The sequence below is a fragment of the Theropithecus gelada genome, chromosome 6, assembly GCF_003255815.1.
Source record: "Theropithecus gelada isolate Dixy chromosome 6, Tgel_1.0, whole genome shotgun sequence".
In the NCBI taxonomy this organism is placed as follows: domain Eukaryota; kingdom Metazoa; phylum Chordata; class Mammalia; order Primates; family Cercopithecidae; genus Theropithecus; species Theropithecus gelada.
The window spans coordinates 127,271,874-127,296,120 of NC_037673.1; the positions used below are offsets into that span (position 1 = coordinate 127,271,874).

General features: G+C 37.7%; 1 pseudogene; it reads left to right on the forward strand.

Moving 5' to 3' along the window:
- The window catches only part of LOC112627073, a 103,198-nt pseudogene extending 79,944 nt beyond the window's left edge, over positions 1–23,254 (forward strand).
- The last annotated feature ends 993 nt before the right edge of the window (positions 23,255–24,247 follow it).

Sequence of the window (24,247 nt, forward strand, 5' to 3'; positions counted from 1 at the left end):
CATTAGCAGTTGGAGTCCAGAACCTATGTACTTAACCACTACTAACATGACTTCCAAACGGAATGAAATTAAACATTTCTGAGTCTAGATTAGTATTTTAGATGTCCCTGAAGTTTTTATTCAAAACATGTCTGTTTACCTACTTAGCTTTATAGGAACAACCAAGCAATTTCTGCATGACTACAATTTTAAATGTCATAGAACTTTATGTATTACCCAAATTATTATGAGACATAGATAATAGAACAAATTAATAATGAAGAAAATGATTCCACTTCCAATATTAAGCAGATTATCCACTTACAATGATGTTACAATCACAAAGCAATATTTTTATGTAATGATCAGCACATATCTAATACCTACGGAATAACAACCTTGTCTTATGACAACTGAGATACTGATGCTACATGTTAGATAATATGTATTCAGTCATTAGCATGATTCCTATCAAATTCTTGGCAATTGGGATATAGTAGCTGCGATCATTATAAATAAAGTCACTTTAAAACATAAGCAAAGTAAGCATGGCGTATACCGTTCTTAAAAACAAAAACTGTAAAAGAAAACTAAAGGTGAAAAGCATTAGCCTTTCTTGAATCATACTTAGTTTCGGAGTGTTCTCAAGTTTCTACAACAACTACAGCAAAGAAGAGCAGAAGCAATACAATATATAATTAGATTCTGTGTGATTGGATAGTAAAAAGATATAAATGTCTTTCAACTATAAATTCGTAAGGGGGAAAGAATGCAGCTGAAGAAAGTTCCAGAAAAATAGAGTTCTGGTATCAGATTGTGTCCCATAATCTTTGTTTTAACCTCCATTTATAACAGAGAGAATTATGGAAACATTTTAAATATAATCAATATGATCAGGTTCAATGGACTCTGGAATAAGGAAAGGGTTTTCATAATACTAAGAAACTATTTTAGTACCCCAAATAACTTCCTAGATTTGCACAAATCAAAATAAGCCTATAGTCTCTAGCCCACTTAGGCAATCGTGATTCCATAATGAAGGCATCTGAGGCATCAGGTGGCCAATGCTTAATGTACAATCCTTTTTTTTTTTTTTTTTTTTGAAATGGAGTCTTGCTCTGTCACCTAGGCTGGAGTGCAGCGGGGCAATCTTGGCTCACTGCAACCTCTGCCTCCTCAATTCAAGCAATTTTTGTGCTTCAGCCTCCTTAGTAGCTAGAATTACAGATGCACATCACCACGCTCAGCTAATTTTTGTATTTTTAGTAGAGACAGGGTTTCACCATGTTGGCCAGTCTCGAACTCCTGACCTCAAGTGATCTGCCCACCTCAGCCTCCCAAATGCTAGGATTATAGGGATGAGCCACTGCGCTAGCCTTAATGTACAATCCTTGAGCACCGCAATGATCAGAACATGAAGTGTCGTCATCAGAATTGTCTTTTAAACACAAGAAAAGATTGGAAGATAGTCAAAATCTTCAAGTAATTTGAAAACATGGTAAAAATGTGAATCCTTTGGGTGGTGGGAGCAACCAACACCTTCTCAACCATGCCAATTATTCTTCATATAAAAATTCTGTTGGTTTCCATTAAGAATATAAATACTAATATTCCCATTTCATTAATGAAGGACCTAAAAGCTCAAATGACCTACTTAAGGTCAGGCAATGAGTCAAAACTAGAAATAGATACTATGTCTGCTGGCACTACTCCTTAAATGAAGAAACAAAAATATCATTTTGAGTTCATTGAAACTTTACTGCTATAAAATTGAAAAAAATATATCAAAGAGCATGATTTCAAAAAAAGACAATATATATTTTATAGTATAGATTTGTCTTTTCCCATTTTAACTTCAAGGAACATGGCCTTAATTTAGGTTGGAAAGTTTTTCGGAAAGCAGCAGCAACAATTTTCCAGCTGGGCAAGTAAATATGCCACAGAGTCACCATTCATCTCAGTCATTCTTTTCCACAGTAAGTGGACGTGAAAGAACTGAATGAACATTAAACAAAGCTTGCCATATTCAGTAAATCTCTCCAGGACCTTGAAGACAGATTGAAATAAAGTACTGTCCAGATTCATTTTCTGCATTAACCAACATAAAATAATTAAATAGCAAAACTCCAGGAGGCCCATAGGCCATTATTAACAGATCTGTAGAAATGGGGAGGAAAATATTTGGTAGTGGAGACAGGACTTAACTGCAGAGTAAATTACTTGTGCGTACTGGAGGAGAATCTTTCAAAGATTCATTCAGCTCAAAAGTTTATTCTTCTTTGTAAAAAGGTGGGTGAGTCCATCCTGCTCCAGAAGTACAGAAGGGAGCATTTTGTCATAGTTGGGCGTCAGCAGTCATAACTGTAGCATTGCACAATCTGAGCAAGAACTAATGGAAATAGAAATAAGCAGAGCTGTAGATGTAAACCTGATAAAGATTCTGTGCTTGAATGCTGAACTTTAGGGAATTACTAGTATAAAGAGAAAAAATTTTTCCAATGATCATATCAGCCCTGATGAGAGTGACCAACTGTGACAAACACAAAATTAGGGTACATCTTGGCTCACAGCAATGCCAACACCACCATATTTGTGCTGTTCCACTACCCTGCTGCCCATGACTGGTGAAAATAGGGGTTAAAAACACTAGAAAAAAAGTCGGATGAGTCCATGCCTTTCTCCTGAGAATCTGGAGTTCAAACAGAAAGACACGGGGTCCCATGGGGACATGGGCTGACTCACAAAAAGAGTAGCACCCTAACATTGGCTCCATGCACTTCAGTTACTATGGTGCCAGACCCAGCCTTTGTCCCTGCTTCCCAAAACCATAATTGCTTGGTTTGGGGCATGTTTTTTTTTGTTTGTTTTTTTGTTTTTTTGTTTTGGTTTGTGTAGCTACCTCCATTTTCTGCTTGAATTACCCAGAGTTACTTTTTTTCTATTGGTTGCAATAAAGCAAGCTTCGCCCAATATATCTGTACAGTATCAATGTCATGGAATGATGTGAGATATGATTGGGTGTGAGCCACAGAAATGACTGAGCAAATGATGCTAAATGAAATGCCCCACTCCAACTACAAAGTCCCAAATAGAAGTAGGAAACATACATTAGTCTTGTTCACTCCTCATTAAGAGATAGTTGTTAATGGACCAAAAGGCACATAGAAGGTATATTTATATGTGGTCTTTTTGTGTTTGTGCTTAAGTTAATGATTTACAAATTTTATGTACTTTATAATGGAGTTTGGGTCTAGTTCTTCTCAAAGAGTTAATCAAATTTATCCTCCAACTCTTAGAGAGTCCAGATCAAAATGATGCCTAAAAGAGACATTGCTATTTGGAGTGTCTATAGTCATGCAGATAATACAGATGTAAAATAAATTAGGTGAGTCTAATGATGAAGATCATGGGGGAGAAAACACAATGAAACGAGATTGTGCATTTATTTTAAAACATTCTGAACAGATGGTGCTTATCTTTAACACAAGTGATATGTGGACCCCAAGAAGGCAATGATCTAATGAATATATATTTGCGAGATAGTTTTCTTAGACATGTGCACCAGTTCAATGTATATTATGCTGGCAAAATATATTTTCAAACCTTACCTTAAGTTTTAAAGGTAAGTTACAAGGATATCAGCCATTCTTTGCAATTGTGCTTTCCATAAGTGTTATGGTAAAGCTGACTATTTCATTGCAATACACAGAATAAAAGTGGGAACAGACTCTTGGAATCCATTGGAAAAATAGTATCAGCACTGTGCAACTGGGACTCATCAAAATTTGTATTTAAGAAATGTCTAGGGTTTTTTGTAAGAGCTTTTATATATTTGTTTTCAAATGAACTTTTCAATATAATTGCTAATATATATGCAATATAACCATAGAGGCTTGCCACTTCCCTATGGTTTATAATCTGTAATATATTTAGAATTAATTGTCTTGGATCCTAATTTTGTTTAACTCATATTTTGAATTATTGACATTGCTAAAGTGCAGTTATTGTTCATTTTGGAGACTCTTAGTTAAAAATGTTTCATTATGATAAAGCTTTAATACATAATGTACATAATGATTTTTAATAACCTTGATAAGATTAGATTTGTAACTGTTTAATTCAACCAAATGGAGATATTATGTTTTGTTTATTGCTCAAATTTTATTTTTTGACAAGATGATTAGAAAATAACTTTTATCTTGCTAATTGTTTAGTGAAATAAATTTCATTTTTTCAGAAAACCTTGTATAATACTATAGAACAACATTACCAAACCATATTTATAAAACCAAAAATGTTATAACAGTCTGTGAAATGTGGGATGTGATAGGCATATTGTTCAGTTTATGAACTCATCAATGGAAATGCATTTGATAACAGGCATAGTTATTGTTCAAAATTAATGAAGAAAGTTAAAAAAAAAAAGCCCCACACACTCCTTTCTTCTGATATTTTAATGGAAAAAAGCAGAGAACACAGTTGGGACACTATTGTGTACTTTTTAACCCAAAGATGATGCAGTCATTACTCATGACATTTAACAAGTTAAAATTTTAATAATTTACATAATAAACATATTCAGATTTTTCAAAGACCTTTTGCATACATCTCATATTGGATACTAAAAAATAAACAATGACATTGAATAAGTAGTATTTCCAATTTAAAATGAGGAATTTAAAGTTTAAATTATTTAATGTTCTTACCCAAGACTGGCCACAGTCTTGGATACGACAGCTGGGATTTATACCTTTCTTTACTGGCTCTAAAATTCTGTTTTCTTCACTGTGTCACATATAGTGTTGCCACAGACAAAAACTTTGTTTTTAACTTTGCTTTTGTAATTTCCTTCATAATCAAGTTATGAGCCATGAAAGAAGGCTATCTCATTACTATATACCAAAGGTCTCAAGTTTTTGTGACAAGTAACTATTTTTCATTTCCAAGAAAACTTCACATTATAAAGATAGGTACACTATTAGTGACAAAAAATTTCCACAGTTGTAGGGAAAGGTAACTCACTCTTTTCATCTAGTGATCTAGTCATTATTTCAATGGGTATTTATTTTTTGCTTACTCTGAACACAATATTGCATATAATGGTGAGAATTTAGTAGTGAAAAAGACAAAACTATCTCACTGAGCTTATGATGAGTGCAATGGCAGACTGGAAGAAAAATAAGTAATTAAATAAATTCTGATAAGTAATCTGAAGAGGTAATACTGTTTCTAGAAGATAATATTGGAAATGGTTTCAAACTATGAAAAGAATAACTTTGCTGTCATCCCAGCCATATAAAGCATAAGAAGAGAACAGAGTGTCTAGTCATGTAGACATTGAAGCCGCACTCCTTGGACTTCAATATCCTGATTCTTAGCTGGGTGACTTTGGAGAAGTCACTTAATTTTACAAAACCTCCATGTCTTCTCATGGGGATACCTCAAACGCATAGCCAGGTAGAAAATGCATTGAGAGGAGATCAATGCATTCAAAAAGATCCACAAAATTCATCTGTGGGAAGTGGGGAAGAACCAGCAAGTCTGGGGTTGCCTGGTCCTCCAGCCATCCTAGAATGTAGTTGCTCAGTCAACAGAAGTTGAGAGTGGAAGTTCTGTCCTCTGTCACAGAAAGATAATGCAAAGTGTTACTACAAAGGAATGACAAAAAGAAAAGGGAAACAGACTCACTGAATGTCAGAGAGAGTTGGGGAAACTTGGCAACTGCTGAGTCATAAAAGATTCAGGAGATTAAGAAGAAAGACACTTAAGGACCTTTCATTGTGTTTAATTAGCTGTATTCCTGTTAATGTTCATCTCTGAGAGATCTAAGTAAAAGTTGGGTGTTGTGTTTAGTTACATTTGTTGGCTGGACAACGTTTGTTTTTTTTTTTCCCCCATGAATCAATTTTTTAAAAAACAAACATCCCATTTGAATATAGACAGAGAATATGAATAGGTGAGTTACAAAATGATGGCTCATATATTCTATTTCTACTCATGTCAGAAATAGGCATCAGTTTGGCAAATCATTCTTTACTAGTAATTAAGTTGTGCATTTTTAAAATTCATTGGAATAAATTTTTATAGTATCCTCATACATAATTTAATACCAATAGGATCTAAAGTGATGTTCCATTCTTAATTCCTGATGTTGGCAATTATAGCTTTTTTTTTTTTTAAACTTTAAGCTCTAGGGTACATGTGCACAACGTGCAGGTTTGTTACATATGTATACTTGTGCCATGTTGCTGTGCTGCACCCATCAACTCGTCAGCACCCATCGACTAGTCATTTACGTCAGGTATAACTCCCAATGTCATCTCTCTCCCCTCTCCCCTCCCCATTATAGGCCCCGGTGTGTGATGTTCCCCTTCCCGAGTCCAAGTGATCTCATTGTTCAATTCCCACCTATGAGTGAGAACATGCGGTGTTTGGTTTTCTGTTCTTGCGATAGTTTGCTGAGAATGATGGTTTCCAGCTGTATCCATGTCCCTACAAAGGACACAAACTCATCCTTTTTTATGGCTGCATAGTATTTCATGGTGTATATGTGCCACATTTTCTTAATCCAATCTGTCACTGATGGACATTTGGGTTGATTCCAAGTCTTTGCTATTGTGTATAGTGCCACAATAAACATACGTGTGCACGTGTCATTATAGTAGCATGATTTATAATCCTTTGGGTATATACCCAGTAACGGGATGGCTGGGTCATATGGTACTTCTAGCTCTAGATCCTTGAGGAATCCCCATACTGTTTTCCACAATGGTTGAACTAGTTTACAATCCCACCAACAGTGTAAAAGTGTTCCTATTTCTCCACATCCTCTCCAGCTCCTGTTGTTTCCTGACATTTTAATGATTGCCATTCTAACTGGTGTGAGATGGTATCTCATTGTGGTTTTGATTTGCATTTCTCTGATGACCAGTGATGACGAGCATTTTTTCATGTGCCTGTTGGCTGTATGCATGTCTTCTTTTGAGAAATGTCTATTCATATACGTTGTCCACTTTTTGATGGGGTTGTTTGTTTTTTTCTTGCAAATTTGTTTGAGTTCTTTGTAGGTTCTGGATATTAGCCCTTTGTCAGATGAGTAGATTGCAAACATTTTCTCCCATTCTGTAGGCTGCCTGTTCACTCTGATGGTAGTTTCTTTTGCTGTGCAGAAGCTCTTTAGTTTAATTAGATCCCATTTGTCAATTATGGCTTTTGTTGCCATTGCTTTTGGTGTTTTAGACATGAAGTCCTTGCCCATGCCTATGTCCTGAATGTTATTACCTAGGTTTTCTTCTAGGGTTTTTATGGTTTTAGGTCTAACACTTAAGTCTCTAATCCATCTTGAATTAATTTTCGTATAAGGAGTAAGGAAAAGATCCAGTTTCAGCTTTCTACTTATGGCTAGCCAATTTTCCCAGCGCCATTTACAAGATTGTATATTTAGAAAACCCCATCATCTCAGCCCAAAATCTCCTTAAGCTGATAAGCAACTTCAGCAAAGTCTCAGGAGACAAAATCAACGTGCAAAAATCACAAGCATTCTTATACACCAGTAGCAAACAAACAAAGAGCCAAATCATGAATGAACTTCCATTCACAATTGCTTCAAAGAGAATAAAATACCTAGGAATCCAACTTACAAGGGATGTAAAGGACCTCTTCAAGGAGAACTACAAACCACTGCTCAGTGAAATAAAAGAGGACACAAACAAATGGAAGAACATACCATGCTCATGGATAGGAAGAATCAATATCGTGAAAATGGCCATACTGCCCAAGGTAATCTATAGATTCAATGCCACCCCCATTAAGCTACCAATGACTTTCTTCATAGAATTGGAAAAAAATGCTTTAAACTTCATATGGAACCAAAAAAGACCCCGCATTGCCAAGACAATCCTAAGTCAAAAGAACAAAGATGGAGGCATCATGCTACCTGACTTCAAACTGTACTACAAGGCTACAGTAACCAAAACAGCATGGTACTGGTACCAAAACAGAGATATAGACCAATGGAACAGAACAGAGCCCTCAGAAATAATACCACACATCTACAGCCATCTGATCTTTGACAAACCTGAGAAAAACAAGAAATGGGGAAAGGATTCTCTATTTAATAAATGGGGCTGGATAATGTTTATTTGAAAGTTACACTATGTAGAAACCAAACCATGTTGGATTATACAAGTTGGTGATACACCCGGGTTGATGTTATAAGATGATTAGCATAGTGCTTCTCACAAAATAAGCACTGGAAAATTAAATGTTATTGTCATTATTCACAATGTATTCTAAATTTACAAAACTTAGAAACTCCTATTTTTATTATTTTTGTCAGAAGACAGAAGAAATTATCTGCACAAATTCTAAGAAAAGCTACAACACCTGAACATCGAAGCTCTTTGCTTTCCATAGCTGAAACAAAGAGAAAAAATAAGTGGATCGCACAGGTTTAATTGTCTAATACAACAAAATTAGTGTGTAGGAAAATGAATGTATTTACCTGGGTCTGAGCGCTGAAAGAAATTAGTCGCAAGTCCTCCTTTACATAAGAAGGACTAAACAACATAATGCATAATAGCCTTGACAAAAGTTCTACTTGCAAAAAAGTGCAGAGACACTTCACATATAGCTATTTATCATATCTCTCCCTTTGAAAGCTTTGAGAGCATAATAGGTTTTCTGAAAAGGCAATTCCACTGGAATACAACTTTCTGGTGATTTACCTCATCACTGAGATACATCCTGGGAACATTTCAGCCAGTGAGCCTAAACCAGACCTACTGATTCAGAATCTCCAGGTTTGAAGCCCAGTATTACATATTTTTAGAGTTCCCAAGATGACTCTAACTACCAAAGAGTATCGGTGAGACTGTTAGTGGCTCCCCTCAGATCCATTCTCTCCTTTGCACTTATAGGAATAGAATCCTTGATTTCTGGTGCATACATGGCTACCCAGAATAAGAACTAAATTTCTCAGCCCTGTATTTTGTTGCACATCACCATGTGACTAAATTTTATACAACAGACTGTAATAAGGAGTGATGCCTACCCCCTCTGAACTTGTTCTTACAGGAGAAGCCATGCCACTTCATTCCTCTCTCCTCCTACTGCTGCTTGACTGATGGTATAAAACCTGGAGCTCTGTCATTTACCATGAGGAAGGAAATCATAAGCAAGGAAAACAGAAAGAAATTTATGAATGGTGCCTGGTCTCTGGACAAGATCATCCAGATTCTCATGGTCACCCCTGGATTGTGAAAGTAGGATCACATTCTTCACATAAAGAGGATGCTTCTCTGGTCTGCCAAAACAGGTACTGGCCATTTTATCTAAAATCTGTACATAACCTTAGAAAGAGGAATGTTAGCACCCATCCCTGACTTAGAATTTTAAATACAAGAATATCCTCTATTAGAAAATTCTTATTGTCTATTTGAACTCTCATAGTATATTTTTATGAAACTTGTGAAAGTGACTTAAAAGGTTCAGATCAAGGTTGAGATTAGGTGACTTGACCCCAGACTATGTATTTCTGTTAAACCAAATATAATAGAAAGGCAAAATGCAATAAATGTCAAGAGAAATTTTAAATCACATTTGAATAGTTTGCTATTCAGTAAACAGCAGATTAAAATTTAAAATTAGTGTCTCTCTCTCTCTCTCCACCCCTCTCTCCTGCTCTCTCTCTCTCCCTCCCTCCCTCCTTCTATCTCCTTTCCTCCCCTCCCTCTCTGTGTATTAATGCATCACTCTTATAATTTATAAAGAAAAAAGCCAACACTTATGGAATATATTTAAAAGGATACTTGGAAAATCTTGTCTCACCAGCCTAGGAGAAATCTTGGCTATTTTCTACAAGACAATACCGTCTTCATCTGGAAATGGATGGATTTAATATGAGAAAATGATGCCTCAAAATGTGGCCATTCCATTTCTAAGAGGTAATTTATATTAGTTACACATGGAAGGGGAAAAGTTTGGGTTATTTTTCAAAATTGTTTAAGTCCTAAGAAATCTGACATGTTTTTTTAGTTTCTAATGCTTCTATGAATAAAAGAGGTATCCCAAATTATAAACAAAAAGTCATCACTGGATGTCACCATTGTCAATTCTTTTAGGTATGAATGAGGGAGACTGGATAGCAGTGAAGATTGGACCTCAATATATTTCTTTCTAGCACTAACATTCATGCTTCCATGATTCAACTGAAAGTATAAATTTGAATATGTTTCTTTTAAACTCAAAACAGATGAACAAAAGTAGTCTCATGACATCCCACCAGCCATCATTAAGCTGAACCTTGCACATCGGAAGAATAGGTAGTTGCTTAGCTTCCAAACCTATCTTCACAAAAGTAGGAGTTGAACTGATGCACAGGAATTGAACTCATTCCTAAGTAGGACAAAAAATGGACCTCTCCAGCCTGTGGAAGGTCAGGCATACAACACACAAGATAGTGTCTACAAAGACTTGATATTTACAATGAAAACCAAGTTAATTTTCAGGCCTCATGGCAGTGTACACTTAGTATTATATTTGGTCAGATGTCCTCTAACATAAACCTAAAATTATTTTATAAATTGCTTTTTTGTGAACTTAAAGGAAATAATTTTATTCTAGGTATCAAAGATGTATATGTGATTTAGCTTACATATTTGAGGAAAACATAGTCACTTCATTCAAGGCCTTTCCTTTTTCCTTTTATATTGGAATTATAATTTTACTTATGAGCTCTCAAAAGCTACATTTAATTATTTCTGGTTTTTTGGATTTTTTTAGCCACTCAAGTTTCTCCTTGGCAGGTAGAAATGAAAAAATCTATATCCTATTAAATACTTAAATAGCTAACAAATCGGTGTGGAGAGAGGTGAAATGAAAGAGAGAGTCCAGTTCCAGGGACTCTGCCATGTAAGTTTCCTACACCCAGAATAAGGACAAAATAGAAAATGCATTTGAAATTGACTGTCAAGGTTCAGAAAGTGTGGTGGAGACAGATGTAGTGTAACTCTTTTAATATTTACTCAACAGGACAAGTCAAATAATAACTTTTCTGATTCAATTGTAATTTGAAAAATCATTAAAAATAATTTACCATTAATATCCACTACAGAGAGCTTTTATTTTTTCCATGAAACATTGTCGATTGCTTTGGCATTGGCAGCTCTCACTGTGCAAAAACAGAAAGGAAAAGAAAAGAAAAAAAGTAGTCTTGGAAATGGAGTACCCGTAAAGCCAGTCCCAGAGCTATTGGAAATAACTGGGGGTTCACAGGAAATATGCTCACTAAGTTCGACTCCAACAACTCATAAAACAGTTGCCCAATTGATTATTTTATCTACTTCTCTAAAATCTATTAATTATTCCTCAGACTCACTTTCCACTCCTACTTTCTCTAGATGTCCAGCTTTAGCATTTTCACACTTGAAATGTTTCTTACAATGTCTCTTGGGTAGTCTCTTAAAAAAGAGTAAAGTTAATCCAGAATGTTTAATCTAATTTCCTTGAGCAACTAGAAGCAAACAGAATTACTTTACTGTGCTGAGTTTGTAATGCCTAGAAAAGATAGCTAAGCCAAAACCTGACATTTAATTAGTGAAAAATGTCACTTTAAGGAAAATTAAACACAGCCATGGAGTACTGACCCAGAACCTAGGCAAACGGACTTCTACCCTGATTTTTCCACTCCTTCATTACTACTCAGGAAAAAATCACTTTACTTATTTAGGCTTAAGCCTCCTCATCTTGGGAAGAAATATTTACTAAAACAAGTATTTCTTAAAGTTGCTTCTACTATAAAATTCTACAAAATAAAAGTAGTTTATTGATGACTAGAAGTGCTTGTGTGTTTATCAAATAGTGTGATTTTGATACCTCATCAATAAAATTAATCCTACTACCTTACACTAAAAAGAGCACTTGGATATTCACATGTTGTAGTGTGGACATTCTTTGCCACCTCCTCAGTGGGACTCAGGGGTTCACCCCAACCTTTTTCATGACTCTAACACCTAAATGTTCTTGAACATAGGGTCTTGTAAACTTCTTCCCAAAAAGAAATATTTTGATGAATGGGCTTGACCTTCCCAAGATCCCAGCATATTTCAAAATTTCAAAATAAATAATAAACATTAATACATTACCTCATTATGAAAGTAATGTTTGCTCTGAGAAATTGAGAAAAACAAAAAACTAGCAAGTGAGAACAGTTTTTTCACAATTTTATAACTCAGAGATCCTATTTGCTATTGTTTACCCCCTCACAATCTTGTGGATATGTACAAATTAGTTGTGATTTCTGGTTGTATTAGTTTGTTTTCACATTGCTATAAAGATACTACCCAAGACTAGGTAATTTACAAAGGAAAGAGTTTTAATTGACTTACAGTTCTGCATAACTGGGGAGGTCTCAGGAAACTTATAATCATGGCAGAAGGCAAAGCAGACACCTTCTTCACAAGGCAGCAGGGGAGAGAAGAGAAAGTGAAGGGGGAACAGCACTTTTAAAAACCATCAAATCTCATGAGAACTCACTCCCTATCATGAGAACAGCAGGGGGGAAACCACCCCCATGATCCAATAACCTCCCACCAAGTCCCTCCCTTGACACATGCGGATTGCAATTCAAGATGAGATTTGGGTGTGGACACAGAGCAAAACCATAGCATTCCACCCATGGCCCCTCCCAAATCTCATGTCCTCACATTTCAAAACACAATCATACCTTCCCAACAGTCTCCCAAAGTTTTAACTCATTCCAGCATTAATCCAAAAGTTCAAGTCCAATGTCTCATCTCAGACAAGGCAAGTCCCTTCCACCTAGGAGCTTGTAAAATCAAAATCAAGTCAGTTACTTCCAAGATACAATGGAGGTAAAGGCATTGAATAAATGCTCCCATTCCAAACGGGAGAAATTAGCCAAAACAAAGGGGCCATCCAAGTCCAAAATCCAGCAGGGCAGTCATTAAATCTTAAAGCTCCAAAATAATCTCTTTTGACACCATGTCTCACATCTAGGGCACACTGATGCAAAGGGTAGGCTCCCATGGCCTTGGGCAGCTCTGCCTCTGTGACTTTGCAGGGTTCAGCCCCTGCAGCTGCTTTCATGAGCTGGCATTAAGTAATTGTGGCTTTTCTAGGCACACAGTTCAAGCTGTCAGTGGATCTGCTATTCTGGGGTCTGGAGGATGGTGGCACTCCTCTCACAGCTCTTCTAGGCAGTGCCCCAGCAAGGATTCTGTGTGGGGGCTTCAACCCCACATTTCCCTTCTGCACTGCACTAGCAGAGATTCTCCGTGAGGACTCTGCCCCTGCAGCAGACTTCTGCTTGGACATCTAGGCATTTCCATACATCCTCCAAAATCTAGGTGGAGGTTCCCAAAACTCAATTCTTAAACTCTGCATCCACAGGCCAAACACCACATGGAAGCCACCAAGTCTTGGGGTTTGCACCCTCTGAAGCAATAGCCCAAGCTATACCCTGGCTACTTTTAGTCATGGTTAAAGCTGGAGTGGCTGGGACACAGGGCACCAAGTCCCAAGGCTGCACACAGCACATGCACCCAAGGCCCTGGCCCATGAAACCATTTTTTCTTCCTAGACCTCCAAGTCTGTGATGAGAGGGGCTGCTATGAAGGTCTCTGACATGCCCTGGAAACATTTTCCCCATTGTTTTGGTGATTAACATTCAATTCCTCATTATTTATTCAAATTTCTATAGCTGGCTTGGATTTCTCCTGAGAAAATGAGGTTTGCTTTTCTACTGCATAGTCAGACTGCAAATTTTCCAAACATTTATGTTCTGCTTCCCTTTTAAACATAAGTTTCAATTCCAGATCATCTCGCTCTGAAGTTCAAAGTTTCATAGATTTCTAGAGCAGGGGCAAAATGCCACCAGTCTCTTTGCTAAAACATAGCAAGAGTGACCTTTGCTCCAGTTCCCAAGAAGTTTCTTATCTTCATCTGAGACCCACCTCAACCTGGACTTCATTGTCCATATCACTATCAGCATTTTGGTCAAAACCATTAACAAGTCTCTGGGAAGTTCCAAACTTTGCCACATCTTCCTGTCTTCTTCTGAACCCTCCAGACTGTTTCAACCTCTGCCTGTTACCCAGTTCCAAAGTTGCTTCCACATTTTCAGGTTATCTTTATAGCAGTACCCCAATCTCTGTGGTACCAATTTACTGTATTAGTCCATTTCCACAATGCTATAAAGATACTACCTGAGACTGTGTAATTTATAAACAAAGGAGGTTTAATTGACTCACAGTTCCACATGGCTGGGGAGGCCTCAGGAAACTTATAATCAAGGCAGAATGGGAAGGAGGAATATATTACATGGCAGCAGACAAGAGAAAACATGTGAAGGAGGAACTGTCAAATACTTATAAAACCATCTCATGAGAACTCACTCTTTACCATGAGAACAGCAAGGAGGAAATATGCCCCCATGATCCAATCACCTCTCCCCAGGTTTCTTCCTTGACATGTGGGGATTACGATTCAAGGTGAGATTTGGGTGAGGACACAAAGCCACACCATATCACTGGTATATTCAAAATGTTATAATACTGATTATAAATGTCAGGTTTCTTTGTTGTAAGAATAACAGACACATTGTATATGGCTTAAAAGCAAGGGGGAAATCAAAGAAAAAAATAAAACCATCTAAAATCTTATTTAAGAAGATAAACAATTGGAGAGGAATAGGAAAAGCTCTAGAAAGGGGGTTCATTGTGATCATCTTTAGCCATTGGCATTCTGATCCCATGCATTGATTACTGTGTGGGAGGAAGGATCATGATCATCATGATGGGCCCAGAGATGAGACAGCTCCGCTATGCAGACCTAGCTTCCAGATGTTTGTAGAACACAAGTCATATTTAAGCATTTATTTTAAAAATTCATGTTTCCCATTTGTACTAAAGCCCTATCTTCACTTTCACACAGCTGAATATTTGTAATTATCTTCTATGTTTGGCATTCAGCTGCAAAACAATAAAAACACAGGATACACACAAAAAGAAGACAGACATTGGACATACTGGCCAATTTTTAACCATTGTATGTCTGTATGCATATAGTTTACAAAGTGCATATTATACTCCATACAATGACCCAACATGAGGTGTTGGAGCTGAGGCTCCTAAAAGGGCTGTAACTTCAGCTCTACTAACTAATACCATTTGCAATTTTTAGGAAGGTGATGTAAATAAAGTTCCTAACTGATGGATAATTTGTCCTCTCAAAAGTCACATCCACACCTGTGTCAGACTTTGACTACCACTTGTTTCAGCAATTCTATAACCACCCACACATTTGGCACCTCCCTAGAAGAACTGATGGCTCTTAGTATAGATTTGTACTCATGGCAAAGATTTTTTACAACACAGTAAGGCTACAGAGCCAAATCGACAAGGCATAGAATACAGCAGACAGAGTCTGGTTGCATTCACATGCAGGCTTACTGTGTTCTCCCAGAAAGGGCCACAGAGAGCTCACTGCCCCTCCAACAGTGAAATACAGCAACATATGTATAATGTTTCTGCCAATAAAGCCATTGTAGGACTCTGATCTCAAGGTTTTTATAGGGGACTTGTCACATAGGCACTCTCTGCATAGCCACAACTACTAAAATTCTAGACTACCAGATCGAAAGCAGGTAGGTGGTCATCCTCAATCTTATTATCTAGGCAGACTGGTAAAGAGGCCTTATTAGCACCATGAACATTTCAAGGTCAAGTTTCCAGATGCCAGTTCTGCCTTTTGCTGGCAGTTTTGCTAGACCTCTTTTAGATTCCATTTTCTTACTCATTAATTGGGTGATATAACAAGGAATATAGTTGTGAGACCCCAGGCCTCATGGAGCACGTAGTACAATGCCCAACACATAGCATCCTATGCTAGCCATTATCATTAAAGAGTTGAACAAAATTATATTAAATATCACTTTTAATAAATCAATGTTGTAAAACTTTTAATACGAGTTTTAAAGATACTGAAAAGAAATGTGCAAGCTCCTTTGGTAATAAAAATAGGTATTATGTTGATTTATGCAATTCTATTTGTCTGCAGTTTTAGTGGGGGTTTTTTTGGAACAAAGTACTTTATTTAACAAAGGCCCTATAACTGTATCCCCACTATTTGAAAGGTATAAGCATTATGAGCAAGTATTGGAAAAGAGCAACATAGGTTAGTGATTTAAATGATCCTCACATTTTCAAGAGATTTCATTTGAATCATGGTGTGAAGGTTTGCTTTTCCTAATACTGGGAAAGTAAAAGCAGCAGAATAAAAATGAGCTGAGTAGTTCTGCAAGGTCAGACTGCACCCCTGTACTCATTGGCATCATAAATGAGAAAACATGTCTTTTGCTTATTGAATACTTTAATGTGTCAGTTAATTGGCTTTATGCTTTTATTTCATTTAACCATCACAACAACCATGTGAATTAGGTATCATTATCTGTACAGATGAGAAAACTGTGACCCAGGAAATCTATGTAACATGTCCAAGGTAGCCCCAGTAAGAGCAGGTCTAGGAATTCAAACTTGGAAACGTCCAGCTGTGGCCAGGACTCTTCACCACTTTGTCATACTGCTTATCTGGACCTAAAAGAGCCTTGCATGTCCAAAAGTTCACCCATGCTAATCACTCTTTCACACTGCCTTTACTTGACTCAAAACATTCAAACTGCTGGACACAGGGGAAAGCAGATTCAGATTAACCCAGAATGTAAGAGTTATTCAAAGGTTATTTAATTATTATTCTGCTTTTCAATTGACTTCCCCCAAAATAACTCCACACAGATGTGAGATTTTTTAATGCCCTTGCTGCAGCTATTTTTATATAAAAAGATTTTAGAGGTAATCTATTAGGAAGCAAAAATTTTCAAGAAACAAAAGATATAAAACACAATGCATTTGGAAACCCAGAAAGACTATTTTATCTAGACTTCCTTTTTCTAGAGAAGTACATTCTTTGCATTGTTCTCTCCAGAAATTTTGCCTTGATGCTATATTCAAGGTGCACAAAACACACACATGAACATGCACGTGCACGCGCGAGCACACACACACACAGTTTAAAAACAAAGAATGCAGGAAATTCAAAGCAGCATAGTCAAAAGCCCCAGGGAATTTCAGTAAGCCAATGCATTCCATGACTAGATTTCTTGGTTTTAACAGGAGAAAATACATAGAACCTAAACCCCTGAGATCAGTGTCTCCATTTCAAGGTCACTTGTGTAATGCAGAAAAACATCACCCTGTTTTAAACAGTGAAGAAGGAAAAGCAGGACTCAGCATGTCGGGTGTGGAATAGCAGCAACCAGAGAATCTTTTTTCCAAAAATTAAAAACAGGAGCATAAACCATGCAGAGAAGTACAATCTCATAAAACTGCAACAGTACATCTGGTCTGTGACCTCAAGAAGCTAAACTAATTTCTGACTTAAGGGAAGTATTGACATATTTCTCAAGCTCTGCACTACACATAGGAACCCATGGGAGCTGAACCGTGGAAAATGTTCCAGAAGCTACTAGTTTTAAATAAAAGCATCCTAAGAGGCTCCAGGGAGATTTTGGAACAATTTTTTAAGTGATTAAGTGCTATTAATGTCACATCACAGAAAAATTTGGGGGAAAAAAGCCTCTAACGTGGTCTTCCCCCGACTGTGTTGTTCACTTTTGATTTCTCTCTAGATTATCACCAAAGAATAGTTCTTTCTAATTAGTGAGAGAGTGCAGGGCTCAGGAAGAAATTCTAACATGTTTGGATCATGTATTAGTTCGTTTTCACACTGCTGATAAAGACACCCGAAACTGGGAACAAAAAGAGGTTTAATTGGACTTACGGTTCCGCATGGCTGGGGAGGCCTCAGAACCATGGTGGGAGGCAAAAGGCACCTCTTACATGGTGGCAGCAAGAGAAGAATGAGGAAGAAGCAAGTGGAAACCCCTGATAAATCCATCAGATCTCATTAGACTTATTCACTATCACAAGAACAGCACAGGAAAGACCAGCCCCCATGATTCAATTACCTCCCCCTGGGTCCCTCCCACAAAAGGTGAGAATTCTGGGAGACACAATTCAAGTTGAGATTTGGGTGGAGACAGAATCAAAGCATATCAGGCCAAGAGAAAAAATAGATGATCAGATACATATATAAATAGAAATATAGACATAAATATATCTAATATATTCTTCATTACAGTTGAAGGAAAGGACATCCTTCATGTCCAAAATTAAATGTATATTTAATTTTCAACTCCATAGAGCTGCTACAATCATTTTTTAACCCATGCCCAAAATCAAGAACTGTACTTATCTATGGCAACCAGCCACTGCCAGACGTGTATAAATGTCCAGACACATAGGAAAACAGGGCCAAAATGGAGAAGTCTTCAGATGAGAGCCAAGAGAGGGGCAATCTCACAGGCTTTAACATCTTCCTTCTACCATGAAAGGATTTGATGTTTCTTGGTGATCATAGGGTGACTATAAGTTCTGGGGTGCTCTAGACCTGTTATCCTGGCGCCCTATTACTCTCAAAAGTACTTCAGTTCAGAGATAGTGTCTTAACCATAGCGATGCTTTAGAAATTTCTATAATGACATATATTATATCTACAGATATAATATAAATACATATGCCCACTATTGCCATCTACAAACCCTTTCTAAACAAAGATTTGAAACCAAGTAGTGCCTGTCTTACCACAGAAGTCCAGTGGCATTTTAAGTAACTTCAATAAGAACTGACTCTAGGCTGGGCACAGTGACTCACGCCTGTAATCTCAGCATTTGGGGAGGTCGAGGCAGGTGGATCACCTGAGGTCAGGAGTTCGAGACCAATCTGGCCAACATGGTGAAATTCCATCTCTACTAAAAAAAAAAAAAAAACAAAACACTAGTCAGGCATGGTGGCATGCATCTGTAGTCCCAGCTATTCAGGAGGCTGAGGCATGAAAATTGCTTGAACTCGTGAGGTGGAGGTTGCAGTAAGCTGAGACTGTGCCACTGCACTCCAGCCTGGGTGACAGAGCGAGACTCCATCTCAAAAAAAAAAAAAAAAAAAAAGAACTGACACTGTTATAGTTTGCCAAGAGGTTCTGGTTTGATGGTATTATTTATTTGTCTTATGAGTTTTGTTAGTCTACTTCCTTCTGGATCACAGTACTTGCAGACCACAGAAATTCTGCTGTTCAGAAACTGTCATAAAGCAGCATTGATGTTTACTTACTGCCCATCAATACTTCTCCTGTCAATCTTAAAAGAGCCAGTAATTATACTGACTAGTGTGTTAGTGATTCAAAAGAAACAAATATGGCTTCATTTTAGTTCTTCTGTTTTCTCTCTTGAAGTTGTAGTCAACATACCAGTACTTTTTTATTAACACTGTAATTCTCATTACATTATTTTATCAATTTTCAAAGTAACATAAGTAATAGGGCATATAAGAAAAAATTCAGCCTTCTTAAGGCAGAAGAACAAAAGTGGCTAAGATTTATTGGGTGCTGATTAAATTCTAGGAACTGTTCTAAGTCATTTATGTGTTAACACTCTTCCTTGGGGGATGACATCAGCAATATGGCACAATAGGAAGCTCCAAACCATTCTTCTCCCCTACAGACAATGATTCAACAACAACACATGGACCAGATCCCTTTGTGAGAAATCCAGAAACTAGATCAGAGGCTCCTGCACCCTGGGGAACATGAAACCAGTCACACTGACCAACAGGAAAATTTGTGGCAATCACTCAACAGAGCCCATATCCCCAGCATAGCCCAGAGTGATCATGAGGTAATTCTCAACTCCGAGCATCTTCCTGGGGAAGGAAAGAGAAGACTGGAACATACGCCTAATATTCAGACATTTTGTGGGGCTACCCAAGGGACTGGTTTCTGTCTTTCAAGAATATGAGCATGGACAAGAAACAGCACCAAGTTGGGAGCCACTAAGCACAAAGGTGATGGTAAGAATTATAACAAACTCACTTGCCATTCTCCCCTACCCCCAGTTCAGCACAGCACAAGTGGGAGAAAACTCCTAATCCTGACTTCCTGCTGGGGAGGAAAAGAGTTGCCGTCTCTATCCGACATTTCCAGCTTTTCAGAGGTCTGCCTGCGGGCCTGGCTTCTGTTCCATCTATTTTGGGTACTTGTGGGATGCAGGATATTTTCGATGTTTGGGAATCACTAAGAACAAAAAACAGCTGAGTAGCTTAGTGCTACTCCAAGGACCTGTGGTGCAGAAGACAGAGGCTGATGCAACTTGGTAGTTTCTCCCTCAGGGGGAAAGGAGGGAGTGGAACATGTGTCCAATGTTCCAGCTTCTCCAGTATCTGCCTGAGAAATGAATTTCTGCCTAACCTGACTCAGAATGCTATTGGGACCCTGACAGGGTGCCACTGAGAATAAAACCTGGGTGACCAACGACAGCTCCAGAGAACCTGCAGTACTCCAGATGAACACCAGAGGGAGGAAGAGATAATGAGCTTCAGAAAAAAGAAAACTGGTAATTAAGAATTGACACGCACAAGTCCAGAGAAGACACATCACCAAAAAATCTTTGAGAGGTCACCAGAATCACTAGCCAGTCTGATTTGTGAAGGTCCCCGTATGAAGCCAGTAAATACTAGGGGAGGTAGCTGTTTTTTCAAATGTGTGCATCCAAACACAAAGTAACAAGGCATCTAAAGACACAGGAAAACACGGCCTAACCAAAGGAATAAAATAAATCTCTAGAAACCAACTTTAATGAAACACAGGTGTATGAATTATCAAAGAATTCAAAATGATCTTCATAAGGATGCCCCATGAGCTCAGGAAAACAGCAAAGAGATAGAAAATACTACAAAGTACCAAACATAAAAATTTGGAGCTGAAGAATAAAATAACTGACTTTAAAAATTCACTAGAGTGATTTGAAGCAGAAGAAAGAATCAGTGAACTCAAAGACAAGTCATTTAAAATTATCCTAACAGAGGAACAAAAAGAAAAATGAAGAGGGAAGAAAGCCAAGGACTATGGCACACTAGCAAGCACATCAATATATATACATTATGGGGTCTCACAAGGAAAACAGAGAAAGAAAGAAGTACAAGAAATAATGGCCCAAAACTTCCCAAATGTGAGAAAGAAAATGGATATAGAGACTCACAAAGCCCAACAGTGTCCGTCATGGATGAACCCAAAGGTCACACTGAGACACATTATAATCAAACTGTCAAAAGTCAAAGACAAAGAGAAAATTTTGAAGGCAGCAAGAGATACTTGAGCTCCCATGTTCATTGTGGCATTATTCACAGTAAGCAAGAGATGGAAACAATCTAATTGTCCATTGACAATTGATGCGTGGATAAAGAAAAGATGGTATAAATATATAATGGAATAGTATTTAGCCTTTTAGAAAGAAGAAAATACTGTCATATGGTACAGTATGGATAAACCTTGAGGATGTTATGCTAACTGAAATAAGCCAGTCACAGAAGGACAAATACAAATGATTCTACTCACATGAGGTATTTAAAAACAGTGAAACTCATAGAAGCAAAAATTAGAATGGTGATTGCCAGAGGCTGAGGGGAAGAGCAAATAGGGAATTGCCATACTATGAGTATGAGTTTCAGCAGGCAAAAATGAAAAACATTCTAGAGATCTGCTGTACAATATACATACAGTTAAACATATTGTGCTATATACAACTGAAAATTTGTCAATTGAGATTTTATGTTTTTTACTGCAATTTTAAAAAATTCATCCACAAAAGAATTTTATGAGGTAAACAGTATAATTTTTCTCACTTTGCAGATGGTTAAGCTAAAGCAGAAAGAGTTCAATTCAGTTGCCCAAGGTCATATAGCTACTTAGTGGTACCCAGAATTTTAACCCAGATTTCAATCCAGAGCCTACATCTTAACACCTTGGTCATTGCCTCTCTGGACTGCTAAAGAATTGTGGCAACCAAGTACCTGATTCATCACACCTGTGAGCACTGAGCTCTCCCAGCAATGAACCAAGCACTAAGGCTTGTGAATCACCACTCTGTGACCAAGCCTGTGCTAAGGACCATGAGGCATACAAAAAAGAGTTTAACTCCCATCCCTTCCCCCTTCGGACTTACAGTGTATACATAGTAGTATACAAATTAGCTAAACATTGAAATCACCTGGGGAGGTTTTGGTTTGTTTCTTTGTTTTGAGATGAAGTCTCACTCTATCGCGCAGGCTGGAGTGCAGTGGCATGATCTTGGCTCACTGCAAGCTCCGCCTCCCGGGTTCATGCCATTCTCCTGCCTCAGCCTCCTGAGTAGCTGGGACTACAGGCACCTGCCACCATACCTGGCTAAGTTTTTGTACTTTTAGTAGAGATGGGGTTTCACCATGTTAGCCAGGATGGTCTCGATCTCCTGACTTCATGATCCACCCGCCTCAGCCTCCCAAAGTGCCTAGGGATTTTTTTTTTTTTTTTTTAATATGCAAGTGGGTGAGTCTTACCTTCAGAGACTACGATTTGATTGATTTGGACCATAGTCTGGAAATAGGCATTTTTGCAAGCTGCCCAGATGAGTCTAACACACATCCACTGAGTTGAACCATTGATGTAGAGCAACTATTAACCCAAGGGGAAAAGTTATTCCAAACATTTTTATAAATAATCTAACAGGTAAAGATTCTGGAAGAAGAGTATGGGATGAACATAGAGAAGCAACAAAAAGCAAGGAATTATGCAACCATAAAGTGAATGCTTAGTCTCAGAGATCAGAGGCTTTAAAAAAGGATAGATTAAAACCTAAAAAGAAAGGAAAGAAAGATACCAGCATGCTGAAGAAAAGAGAAGTTCCCAACCCTCTTCTTGCTTATTCTTACAATATAATACACAGCTGGGCCCACCATAGCACATCCTAATTGATACCAACTTTATCAACTTTTCCATTAATGCCAAACTAGATTTAGCACAGTTAATGATGAATTGTCTATACCAAGTGTATCCGTTGTATAACTGACTGTGTAATGGCTAAAATTGGGAAATGGGGCAGGAGTATTGGGTGGCTCTAAGGATCATCAAGGATTCAAGATTACCTTGCACACACACACAAAGGAACCTATGCAGATGACAGCTTAGTACAGAGAGTAACCCCAAACGACTGTGTTACATTGTGGCCACAGTTGACCAAGACCCTAAACAAGGAATCTAGAAGATTTCTAAACATAGATATAACATCAAGTAGATGCCAAATGATTATGGAGCCCCTTTTCTAAGTTTCTAAGAGTTTCTAACTCTTAGAAAATGAGGTTCTTCTGCCTTCCTGTGACCAACTTTCTCTGTTGCCAGTTAATGCTGGAGCATGAATTATTAATCTATTCATCAATTTGCTCTATTATGAGCTGGTATGATTAAATACACTCACTTTTTTATGCTGTTTTGAAAAAAAAAAATTAACAGGTGAAATAGATTTGAGAGTGACGGAGTTGCCAGAGAAAGCTACAAAGGAACTCTTAAGTTGGCACTGATGCTGAATGAAGTTTGAGTAGGAGGAGAAGACAGAGAACAGAGAAGGGAACGAAGGGTGGAATTAGCTTGGTCTTGGGTGGGGGCAGCAGGGAGACAAAGCATATGCCTTTCTTCTTGAGCACAGAAGGTCCTGGGAATTAGGCTGCAGCAAGCATTGCCAGTCCCATCTGGCCCACAGCTGCTTCTGGTAATCATCCAGGTTTATCTCCTGCCAGTCCAACAGAATTCCTGATGAGTAGTTGAGCTCAATAGCTCAGTTCCACTTCAAGCTCTGAATCTGGGATATGCCAATGAACAGCATCTGAACTCCAAGAGAACCATGGAACTCATTTAGTGCCCACCCACTCTCCATAACATCTGCATCATATCTGCTAGGAAAGTTTTAGAAGAAATTAATATATTTGTATTCCAAAAACCAAAATAGATTTCTTAGAAGTATTATGCCAGGTATATTCCAATTATTTCTCATCCCAGGTACCAAGCATCCCTGTTTCTTTGGCAGTTCCAACACTCACCACCCAGTGGTGGACCATGAACTGGGACCCAAAAATCATTCCCAGCCAGCTTCTAGACTCAGTTTTGCAAAACAAGTTGATCCCTGGGTTTTCAACCACAAAACATATGTTAAAACTTTTATTTTATTCCCTGAAACATATTACCAAGTGAAATGAAGCAATGCATGTAGTATTTCTAAGGGATAGGTCATTTTAAAAACATTGCAAATAGTTTATTAAAAAGGATTAAACTT